Source organism: Setaria viridis, chromosome 8 (genome assembly GCF_005286985.2).
Source record: "Setaria viridis chromosome 8, Setaria_viridis_v4.0, whole genome shotgun sequence".
Lineage (NCBI taxonomy): Eukaryota > Viridiplantae > Streptophyta > Magnoliopsida > Poales > Poaceae > Setaria > Setaria viridis.
In genome coordinates, this window is record NC_048270.2 from 11,304,921 (window position 1) to 11,317,684 (window position 12,764).

The following is a 12,764-nucleotide window of genomic DNA, read 5'->3' on the forward strand; positions in this document are numbered from 1 at the left end:
AAGCTGAGTATGTTGCTGCTGCTAGCTGTTGTTCTCAGCTGCTTTGGATGATTTCCACTTTGAGAGACTTTGGTTTGGATTTTACTCGTGTACCCCTTCTTTGTGACAGCACGAGTGCCATTAGTGTAGCCAAGAACCCCGTTCTCCACTCAAAAACCAAACACATTGATGTGAGATATCATTTTCTGAGAGATCATGTTGAGAGAGGGGATATTGACCTTGGCTATGTTGCTACCCAAAACTAACTCGCAGATACTTTCACCAAACCCCTGGATCAAGCCACTTTTGCTCGTTTGCGGGGGGAGTTGGGTGTTTGCTTTCCTTTTTGAGTTGGGTTTTTGGAGCTTCTCTTGTATTATACTTGTATCATTTTTTGTACAAAACATGGTAGGATAGTCACTTGTTCATCATAGCTTTGAGTTCTTCATGTATATCTTATCATGCTATCTTTTGTGATATATTGTGGTGGATGATACATATGAACATCATGTCATGCTTTACCTTAGTTCACTTTTGGGTATGGCATGTTGTTCATCTATATCATTTTAGCTTAGTTTCCATGCTTTTTGTATCATATTGCATTTTGTATCATGTTGCACTAGATGAGCTTCTCCTATATATCTTGTGTACTCCCTTATGCTACTTGTGAGCTAGTGCTATGGTTGGTGATTTTGATGCAATGTGCAGTTATGCTCTTGATGATATTGTATACTTGTTGAGATAACTGTTTTTGAAATTCAATGCTAAATTGTAATCTATTAACTTGCTTATCACCCATGAGTAGATGTTTGGTTATGGTTTACCCTTGGTTGAATACTGGTTCCATATCTAGCTTATGTTTGGAATCCATGTTCTTTTCAATTGGGTCAAAGATCTAGGTACCATTGCAAATGTTTAACCCATGATGCACCCCTTGGGGAAGCATGGCTTCTTTGTGCCGCAAAGACACTTCATGTATTTTGCTTTGTGTGAATACTGAAAAGAAATATGCTGAAAACTTCATAAATTCACCATGTTTTTGTGCTTAATGTGATATTATTGCTTGCTTAGTTGCTACAAGATGTCTACCAAAAGAAGTAGACACTTGGTTTCAACAAGCTTTAAGCATGACTTGTGATGCATATGTGGGTGTTTGCAATGATCTCTTGTTGGGAATGGATTTTCCTAGTATGAACTCTTGATGGACTAGTCTATTCTTGCTTGGGTGATTCTTAACTAGGTGAATGCTCATGTTGTGATCTTTTTATACATTGCTAAAACTTCATACTTGCTTCACCTCCACTGTTGTAACTTGATATCATCTTGTTGGCGATGCTATTGTTTCTTATGATCTATCAAGCTTTATCTCCCTAGTAGCCTTTGAGAGTGCATTGTGATATATTTGAGAAGCTTGTTAGGTTCCGCATTTCCATGGCATGCACTTTGTGCTTTCATGCTTTTCTTGATGGTTGCATTGTCAACAAGGGGGAGAGAAATCTACACAAACTCTTTCATCTATCAAGCGGGAGACTTTGCATGTATGCATGATTTCAGGGGGAGTGCGTATGTTTAGGGGGAGTATTTATGAGTTGTTATACTCTTGTTATGCTCTTATGCCCTTGTACCGATCGCGTTGAGCTGTTTACCTCTTCTTGAGGAGCCGGTTTTAGATTTGAGTTTGGATTTTCATGTGATTGGTGTTGAGCCTGTTTTCTGCCTCTTCTTGAGGGATCACATGATTTTGTCTCAGTTGTGTAGAGCCGTTGCCCTTATCTTAGAGGACTGAGATTTTTCTATTTTGAGTTTCCTATTTTTTTGTTTCAATACTATGAATTTGTGGGGTGTTGTCAATGCACTCATCAAGGGGGAGATTGAGGATCAATGGTGGTCACCCTTGGATGATGAGTGATTGACAACGTTGTGTTGGTTTGATGTTGCTCTTGGCTTGTGATGTGCAGGTGTAGGATGCGACGTGGCGGTCGACGGCGTGCGGTGAAGGTCAAGCGAAAGGTTCATGCCGATGGACCAAGGGTGGTGAAGGATGACCGCGAGTAGGCTTGGACCGATGGACCCGAGGAGTCCGGGCGAAGTCATGGGCGGACCACATGGTGCACGAAATGGCGAGAGGGCATGACAGGATGGAGACGGCGTCGGTTGAGTCAAGCGGGAGGCTTAGCAGAGGCCGAACACGCGTCAATGGACGGTTTGGGTGGTTTGGGCCTCAAAACCACCGCGCAGGCAGGTTTTCCGGTTTGGGCCTGAAAACCGGGGGCGAGCCTGGTGCGGCCGAAGCTTCATGAAGGAGGGCACGTGGCATCATCGCGAAGCTTGCGTCGAGGCGAAGCAAAGTCGTGAAGGCGGCGTGTCCATCCGATGCACGGATAAAAACTTGGACCAAAATACCCCTACGTGGGTAGTTATCTTAGTTGTAGCTGTAGGGGTAGTATAGTCTTTCGTCTTGGACTATAAATAGGGATGGGGGCTGGTTATTTCAGCACCTCTTTGCTTAGCAACTCATTATCTATTTTCTTAGAGGCTAGTCATGTGCTTAAAGTGAGAGGAGAGAGGGGGATTAGGGAGTGATTACTCTTTTCTCTCGATTTCTTCATCTTTAGTCGGTGGATGAAGGGAGGAGGCTAGTCCTTATTTTGTATAGAAGATTTTCTCGTGATTTAGCTTTGTTTGTTGTCTCAAATCATGCTAAATTTTTGATTCCCGAGTGTTTTTCCTTTCGCTATTTTTGGAGCTATTTTTAGGGAATTTTCGTTCATCATGGTTGAGCTCGAATCTCGTGGTTTTGGTTGAAGAGAAATGTTGCTAGGACTTTAGGGAGCATTTTTGACATGATCCCCTTCAAATCTCACATGGATTCGGCTGGATTTTGAGTTTTTCCCAAATCGTGTTCTTCGTGTAGGGTTTCAGTTTTTCTCAAAATCCGCGATGAATACTTGAGCTTTTTGAGAGTTGTCTCATGGATCTATTTGCCCTTGGGGTATTGCATCCTTGTATCAAGTTCCGTGTCGAATCGTGGAGTATTGAGAAAGGAATTTTGAATTGAAGTGTGGCCGGCGTTCTTCGTGTTCTTGGTTTTTTGTTCTCTGTTCATGCGCGCAGGTGCTTCAAGCGTCGAGGGGAGCAACAAGCGAATCGGACCAGCACGTGAGGGAGCAGCAGGCCGGCTCGGTGCGTCGCGGCCCAGCAGCTCAAGGCAGGCCAACAACAGCATCGTTGCAGGCTGTGGCCCAGGAGGATTCAACCGGCAGGCGGCCCAGGCAGCGGATTTGTTGCAGCTCAGTTGCGCCATCAAGCAGGCCCAACACCAGGCACGTGGACCAACGCAGGCAGCAGCAGCTTCCACGCACGGCCCAAGCAAGGAACTTGGCCCAGGCAACCGTCTAGCAAATCGCGAGCTCCGAGGCAGATTCACACGCACAGGCCCAGCTTCATCTTGGACAGCACCGTGAGCTTTCACTATTCTTTTATTTATAGCAATTAGTTAATCACTACTTGTTTAGCTACTTTCCAGGATATATCTTTGCTAATCAAATCTAGCGGTTAATTATTTTGTTCTCTCATTAGCTAATCACGCCTAGCACCTTGGATTAATCTTTTTCCTCTTGCATCCTTAGTTGAGTGATTAGCTAGTAGTGATCTTGGTTAATCATGTTTTTGAGCAAACTTGTTAGAGTCATTTTATGTCTTGCTTCCGTTATGTCTTGAGCGTGTCAAATCGTTCCTAGGGTGAGCTTGTCACAAGTTGACTTGTGTCATCTTGACGATACGACGCGCAGTGTGCTTTGGGGTTGAGTTTGGGACATAGGCCTTGTTCTCGTTGAGAATTTTTATAGACTCCCATTCACCCCCCTCTGATCGCCCTTTCGGTCCTTCAACCATGGTTAAATTGTTGAAATAATATTAGTAAATTGACAACCATGTTTCCTCTTGAGGTTAGTCTTTTTCAGTACATGCAACTCAATATTATTGGTCAAAAGCATCGAGTTTAAATTATGACGGGTGCTACTAAAATAAATAATTGCAATAAACTCTTATTTTCTAGTACATTGGAGGCGTGAAGGATGGAGGCTGCATGAGGGGGAAGTGTTGAAGTACTTATTGTACATTTTAACTATAGGCTTATAGCTCATGGGGATATATATATATATATAAGCACTCCATCGATCGAGGCAAAACGTTATGGGATGAGAGTTTTCCATCCCTTGGGAATCAGTGGCATTGGGATGGTGCCCAACGCTTGGTTGTCTAGCAGATCGAGCTTGCCACGTCCCTAATGGCAAAAGAGCACAGCCTCATAGAGAGAACAGATGTGCAGCTATATATGGTGCTCAGCAGTGCGTAGGATATGAGATACATGGCGATTTTGATGCGGAGTTGGATAACTCCAGTTCTTTCATGGCAAAAGATACATTCTGCACGGAAGTAGCTGGTGAACTCACGTGCAAAATGACCAAGATAATACTCCATCCCAAAATTATAAGTCATTTCAAGAATCTTGGAGAGTCAAAGTATCTCAAGTTTGACCAAATTTATATGATAATATAATAATATTTATGATATCAACTAAGTATCATTAGATTCTTCAACAATTATATTTTCATAGTATACATATTTGATATCATAAATCTTTATAATTTTCTCTATAATTTTGGTAAAACTTGAGATGCTTTGACTCTTCGAGATTCTTGGAATGACTTATAATTTGGAATGGAGGGAGTAACAAATTGAGCTTAAAACATCAAGAAAAATCAAAGTGTATGAGCATTGCAGCCGTTTATGATTTTTTCTGTGTTCTTAAAGTCGCAATGTAATTACGTGCAGTGTCGGGCATACACCTACAAAATATAGACACATTGGTTAATAACTTCTTTTTTTTGTTTCAAACTGCTAGCCAATAAAATGATACGTTTTGCTGTGCCGCCTAGAGGCTCACAACGGAAGCTCCTATATGTACTGTATAAATATTTTTTTCCTGTGCTATTGCTCTTGCGCGCGTGCGTTCTCCTTCAATCCACCTCCCTAGTTGTCTTTAATTATTTACCCTATTTTTGTTCCTGAGACAGCATATGCTCAGTGGAGGCAGAGGCGGGCGCAGAATCTGGACTATGGGTATTCAAAATTGGAGATGGCAGAAAAAAAATTTTGACAGAATAAATTATAGTTTCATAACACAGAATTAAGTGGTAGCATCATTGATTAATAAAATTGATCACAAATTGAAATTGTCCAGCTACTAATGATGAACATATCAAAGTGGCAACATGTGAAATAAATAGAGGCTAAAACAACAAAATGGTAACAAAGATTACAACTTACAAGCTATAGGATAACTTTCCGTTCTGCCATGCTTTGAAAATGAGCGATGATGTTCTTATCCTTAGCTTGCATGAAGAATTCCCTTTCAATCATAGTGACCAAGCAACCATTCAAATATTTCTGCCCCATCTTACTTCTTCTCTTGTTCTTTATCAAATTCATTATAGAAAAGACCCTCTCAACACCAGCCGTTGCAACAGGGAGAACTAGCACCAATTTGAGAAGTTTATAAACAATTTCATACCGAGAAACCTTTCCTTGTTTAACTAGCATCATAGACAACTCTGCTAGACTTCTCAAATTATTGAAGTTTTCATCATTTCTGACATCATTGATATAGTGGTGCAACTGAAAATGAAGCTGGTGTATTTCTTGAAATTCAAAGTCATGTGGATAGAACCCAGCAAGCTTAACCAAGTTCTCAACATTAAAAGCAGAAAAGGAATTGACTGGACTGAATGATGCCATGCATCTAAGTAGCTCTGTGTTTACCTCATCAAACCTATTATTGAGCTCTTGAACTTGTCTATCAATGACACCCAAAAACATATCAGCATGAAACCGGTGATAATTAATAGCACCTCTGTAGAACTGCCTTGATCTTTGCATAGGAATATACTTCCCATTCATGTCAACAACTTTAACATTGTGCTTCTCACAAAAAGAAGTGACCTTGGTAAGGAATTCTTGCCATCCAGAATCTTGTCTCAAAACATCCAGTTCTACCTTTGTGAACTCCAGAAGATCCATTGCATTTACGATATCTTGCTCCCTCTTTTGCAAAGCATTGCACAAGTCATTTGTGTATCCAAATATTTCATTCATCAAGTGTAGCAGAAAAACAAACTCAAAGGACTTAAATACTGTGAGCATAGTTTGAGCTCCATTAGCCTCAGCCCCTTTACTTTCATTCCCAATCCTAAAGAGAACTTTCTTGATTGAAGGATACAAGAACATAACATGCATTACAGTTTTGTAGTGAGATCCCCATCGTGTATCACCTGGCCTTGCTAAGCCCATCTCTTGATTCAATCCTTGCCCGGTTTCAATTTCACCCAATTTCAATGCTTCAATCATGCATTCAGCTTGAGCAATGCGAAGCATGCGGATCTTTTTACAAGACATCCCTAGAACATTCAACAAATAAGCAAGTTGCCCAAAGAACCAATCACAATCAGTATTCTCCTTAGCAACTCTACAAGTGTTAGTTGAAGTTGATGGGTGAAGCAATGAACATAATAAGCAGAAGGGGACTCATCCATAATTAGTTTCTTCAAACCATTAACATGACCCTTCATATTACTAGCTCCATCATACCCTTGACCACGTACCTTAGATAGGGGCAATTGATATTTGATAAGCAAGGATTGAATTGCTTCTTTAAGGGTCAATGATGTAGTATCTTCAACTTGGACAAGACCTAGAAACCGCTCAACTGGTTCTCCTTTTTTATTAACAAAACGCAAACAAAGAGCCAATTGTTCCAGTAGGTATGCATCACTTGACTCATCAGCAAGAATTGCAAAACACTCATCACCAAGTTCGTCAATGATAAATTTAGTTGTTTCATGAGCACAAGCATCAATGAGTTGTTTCTGGATCTTGTGATCTATCATCTGACAATTTTGTGGTGCATTCTCTAGTACCACCAGATTAACCCCTTCAAAGTTTCCTGCTAGCCATGCTAAAAGTTCCTGAAAATTCCCCTTGTTGAGTGAATGCTTTATTTCATCATGACCCCTAAAAGCCAACCCTTGACGCAACAGAAATCTTATGCACTTAAGTGACCATGTCAAGCGAGCTAGATACTTAGCCTTGAACTGTGCAGTGTTTGATGCAACAGATTCACGGATTGATGCCTTAGGTCTTGTGAACAATCTATATTTCTCTTCAGCTTCACTATGAGCACTATCGATACCACCAACATGCCTATGAATTCTCCTTTTCATATTCCAATTTCTAAACCCTTCAATAACAAAAGCATCTCCACCAGGAAATTTGCAGCTATCTTTGAACAAATAGCAAACAAAGCAAAATGCAGCATCTTTATCCACACTGTACTCAATCCACTTAAATTCAGCAAACCACTTATGTTGGAAGCGGCGCATACCTCCACAATCATGTTGCGGAAAAGCATCCCTCTTCATCTTTGGTTGACATGGCCCCAATGCAATGTATGCCCTTCTAACTGAATCTTGGTCATTGACATCATAGCTTGAGATCGGAGCCCTCAATCCAGGATCATGCTCAATGCCATAATCATTCTTGTCTTCATCACTAGAATCATTTTCTTCCACGGGTATGGATTCACCAAGTCCTGTTGTACCGTCGTTTGGTGGCTGATTAGATCTCACAGGTTCAGGTGGTACCGTGCTTGTTTCAATACCACTTTGTCCTTGGAATAACACTACTTGCATTTGACTTTCATTGCAAGATTGATTAACATTCTCCGGTTCAGGTTGTCTCTTCTTTGCAGCAGCCCTTGCCATGAAAATCCTCAAATCAGTAGCGGCACTACCGTTCCTCTTCATGGTTCAAACCTAAAAGTTACATAATTTCACATTGAACTAAATTCATGAGCATCCACATTTTGCAAGTTGATGTGCTATCCTAATTTGACAAACAATTGAAAATGCTCACCTCAATTTCACAAACAATCAGGAATAGCAGTTCACAAAATCCTCAAATCACAGTCGGACAGTAGGGGCTCGACTCGACCGACTGGACTTGCGGAGGGCGCTGCGCCTGCGCGCCCGCCGCTGCCCGGCCGCCGACCCGTGCCCGTCGCCCGCCGCTCGGGTGCTCGGCTCCAGGCCGTGTGCCGTGTGCGCACTGGCGCACTGGCGCACTGCGCCCTGACTGCGCAGGCCGCCGGCCGGCCGAGGGGCGAGGGCTCGGCCTTCCTAGCCCACTGGCCGCACCGCCGCAGACTTCCGCCGAGCGCCGCCACTGCCGGTCCGGCGCCGCCGCCGCTCGGCTCCAGGCGCAGGCGACCACAGCTCGCCCGCCGCCTCCTAGGCTCCTAGCCCGCCAGCTGCGGCCTCCCGCCGGTCCGCCGCCACCGCCGCCGGAGGCCAGACGCCGCCGCCGCCGGACCTGCGCTGCACCCTAGGGTTCGCGCCGCGCGCAGACCTGGTCACTTGGAGCCGTGGACCGTGTAGAGTCCGTGCGTGTGAATGTGCTCGCGTGGGGTGGGCCTGGTGGGCCGGTGGGGGACTGGGGCAGTCGAGTGAGCATGCGCAGGCCGGATGGGCCGGATGGGCTAGTCGAGGGATAAGTGGGCATGCGCAGGCCGGATGGTTTGTGTATTTTTGTTTTTTTTCATACATATACCTAAAATACACTATATATATGAAATTGTTTTGCAAAAATAATGGGTATTCAATTGAATACCATTGAATCTATGTGGGCCCACCCCTGAGTGGAGGCCGATCTGACATGTGAGTATGCATGTCACTAGCTTCGTTCAGAATGAGCTGTATCAAGGACATGTATTCCACCATGAGCGTGGTGGGACTGCAGGTTGTTCCCTCCACGGTTCATAATCAATCTCGTAGTCAAGTGCGCCTGAGTATAGTGATGCTTGATAGAGTCGGAGTGCCTGATCTTTCGGTGAGTGGAGATAAATTCGACTTGGTGGAAGTAGACCCTCACGATCCGACTACGACGAGCGAACCCGAAGCGCTAATGCAATCGCTGAACCAACTCCCGATGGTTACCAACCTCGCCGGTGCGAGATCAGCCTGATCACGAAGATCGATTCTTGTCTGCAATCGAAGAACGAACAAGAAAGAGAGACGAGCAATCTAAATATCACTCGAAGGTGGAGTTCTGAATCACAAGGATAGCGCGTATTTGCGCGTGTTCAAGAGTAGCTAAAGCTAGATGTAAAACAAAACTCAAGTCGTAAACAAAAAGGACTCGGACTAAATAAAGGGGGCGCAGCCCCTGGAGTCCGAAGGGGTCACGGCGCCCAACCCTAGGCGCCCCACCTGGGCTGCCCTGTTGGGCCATCTTCTTATTCCGATGGGCCTTCGTTCCTTAACAGCATGATGAAGTTTAATTCTCTCGCACGGGTTCGAGTGATTGGCCCAACTGGATGAGCAACTGTAGGCGCCTGAGGTGGAGGAGCAACTGGAGGCGCCTGAGGTGCTGCTGGTGTAGATGTACTCGTGGTGTCCTCATCATCCTCCCCTTCTTGAACTGAAGTCGTCCTCGACGGCAACTCCTCATCTTCGCCCACATACGGTTTCAAATCTGCAACATTAAAACTCGTGGAAACACCAAACTCCGCAGGCAGGTCAAGGATATAAGCATTATCATTAATCTTGGTTAGCACTTTAAAAGGACCAGCAGCACGTGGCAGCAATTTAGAACGACGTAAGGTAGGAAAACGATCCTTCCTCAAATGCAACCAAACCAGATCATCCGGTGCAAAAGTAACATGTTTTCTCCCTTTACTACCCGCAACCTGATATTTAGCATTAGCAGCAGCAATGTTTTGTTGAGTTTGCTCATGCAAGCTAATCATTTGATCAACATGTGCAGCAACATCTATGTGTGGGGTGTCCTCGGCATCAAGTGCAAACAAATCAATAGGTGCCCGAGGAATATAACCATAAACAACTTGAAAAGGACACATCTTTGTAGAAGAATGCGTTGCATGATTATAAGCAAACTCAACATGAGGCAAGCAATCTTCCCAACGTTTCAAGTGTTTATCTAAAACAGCCCTAAGCATAGTGGACAAGGTTTGATTAACCACCTCAGTTTGTCCATCAGTCTGAGGGTGACAAGTGGTGCTAAACAGCAATTTAGTTCCCATTTTATTCCATAGTGATCTCCAAAAATGACTGAGGAACTTAGCATCACGATCAGAGACTACTGTATTTGGAATACCATGCAAACGAATAATCTCGCGAAAGAACAGTTCAGCAACATTGCTAGCATCATCAGTCTTATGACAAGGTATAAATGAGCTATTTTGGAGAAACGATCAACAACCACAAAAATACTGTCCCTCCCCTTCTTAGTTCTAGGCAATCCCAAAACAAAGTTCATAGAAATATCAAGCCAAGGGGAAGTAGGAACAGGCAAAGGCATGTACAAACCATGGTTGTTTAATCGTGACTTAGCTTTCTGGCAAGTAGTGTAGCGGGCAACAAGGCGCTCAACATCAGCGCGCATCCGGGGCCAAAAGAAGTGGGCAGCCAGCACTTCATGCGTCTTGTAGATGCCAAAGTGCCCCATGAGACCGCCTCCATGCGCTTCCTGTAACAACAAACGACGAACCGAGCTAGCTGGAACACACAGCTTGTTAGCGCGAAACAGGAACCCGTCCTGTATGTGAAATTTGCCCCATGGTTTGCCATGAATACAGTGGGCGAAAGCATCTTTAAAATCAGCATCATCCACATATTGATCCTTCACAGTTTGCAAGCCAAAGATTTTAAAATCTAACTGTGACAGCATGGTATAGCGACGAGACAAAGCATCAGCAATGACATTTTCCTTCCCGCTCTTGTGTTTAATAATGTAAGGGAAAGACTCAATGAATTCTACCCATTTAGCATGATGACGGTTCAGGTTTGTTTGGGTACGAATATGTTTTAAAGCCTCATGATCAGAATGAATTATAAACTCGCGATGCCAAAGGTAGTGCTGCCAAGTATGCAAAGTGCGCACTAAAGCATAAAGCTCCTTATCATAAGTAGAATAATTCAAGCTAGCACCACTTAATTTCTCACTAAAGTAAGCAACCGGTTTTCCGTCTTGTAACAAAACAGCACCTAGCCCAATACCGCTAGCATCGCATTCAAGCTCAAACACTTTAGTAAAATCAGGCAACTGCAAGAGAGGAGCATTGGTTAACTTATCTTTCAAGGTGCTGAACGCAACCTCTTGCGAATCACTCCAAGCAAAGGGAACATCCTTCTTTGTAATCTCATGTAGAGGCGCTGCAATGGAGCTAAAATCACGAACAAACCGGCGGTAGAAACCTGCAAGGCCAAGAAAGCTTCGAATTTGTGTGACCGTTGTCGGTGTAGGCCACTCCTGAATGGCATCAATCTTGCTGCTATCCACCTCAATGCCCTGTGGAGTAACAACATAGCCAAGAAATGAGACACGTTGTGTGCAAAACATGCATTTTTCGAGGTTAGCAAATAAATGGGCCGCACGCAATGCATCAAAAACAACACGCAAATGTTCTAAATGCTCTTCCATAGACTTGCTGTAAATGAGGATATCATCAAAATAGACAACTACAAACAATCCTATGAAGGGCCTCAGAACTTCATTCATCAAACGCATAAATGTGCTGGGAGCATTTGTCAAACCAAACGGCATAACCAACCATTCATATAACCCAAATTTCGTTTTAAAAGCCGTTTTCCATTCATCACCTAATTTCATGCGAATCTGATGGTAGCCACTACGCAAATCAATCTTAGTGAAAATAATGGCACCACTAAGCTCATCTAGCATATCATCAAGGCGTGGTATAGGGTATCGGTAGCGAATGGTAATGTTATTAATAGCACGACAGTCTACACACATACGCCATGAGCCATCTTTCTTTGGAACAAGTAACACAGGAACGGAGCAAGGGCTAAGAGACTCACGAATATAACCCTTGTCAAGCAACGCCTGTACCTGGCGCTGGATTTCCTTCGTCTCATCCGGATTTGTACGGTACGGTGCACGGTTCGGAAGCTGTGCGCCGGGAATGAGGTCGATCTGGTGCTCAATGCCACGAAGTGGTGGAAGTCCCGGTGGCAAATCTTTTGGAAAGATATCAGCGTACTCCTGCAAAATGTTAGCAACCGCAGGGGGAATATCCAAAGATGGTGCATCATCAAGTGAAACGAGCACACTAGAGCATATAAGGGCATAGCATGGCAAAGGAGCATCGCGTAACTCATCAAAATCAGCACGTGTGGCAAGCAAAACAGGAGCATTCAACTTGATTTTAGAATTAAGAGATATCGATGGTTCAAGTTGTTTAGCAGTTTTAGCAGCTCTAGCAAGATCATCTTTAAGAATTTGTTCAGGTGTCATTGGATGTATAATTATTTTCTGACCCTTAAACATGAAAGAATAGTGATTTGAACGACCATGATGCAAGCTATTAGTATCATATTGCCAAGGTCGCCCAAGTAACAGAGAGCATGCTTCCATGGGAATAACATCACAATCGACAAAATCAGAATAAGCACCCATGGAGAAAGGAACACGGACTGATCGAGTAATTCTAATTTTCCCACCATCATTAAGCCATTGAATGTGATATGGATGTGGATGCTTACGAGTGGGTAAAGACAACTTTTCAACCAGCGTGGTACTCGCCAAATTGTTGCAGCTGCCGCTGTCGATGATGATGCGAATCGACCGCTCCTGCACAACGCCCTTGGTATGGAAAAGAGTGTGTCGCTGATTCTTCTCGGACGGGGCGA

The 12,764-nt window shown here is 43.8% G+C and overlaps 1 pseudogene; it reads right to left on the bottom strand.

Annotated features, from left to right (window-relative positions):
• Window positions 1-5,313: 5,313 nt before the first annotated feature.
• Window positions 5,314-7,841, bottom strand: LOC117834300 (uncharacterized; annotated as a pseudogene).
• Window positions 7,842-12,764: the final 4,923 nt, after the last annotated feature.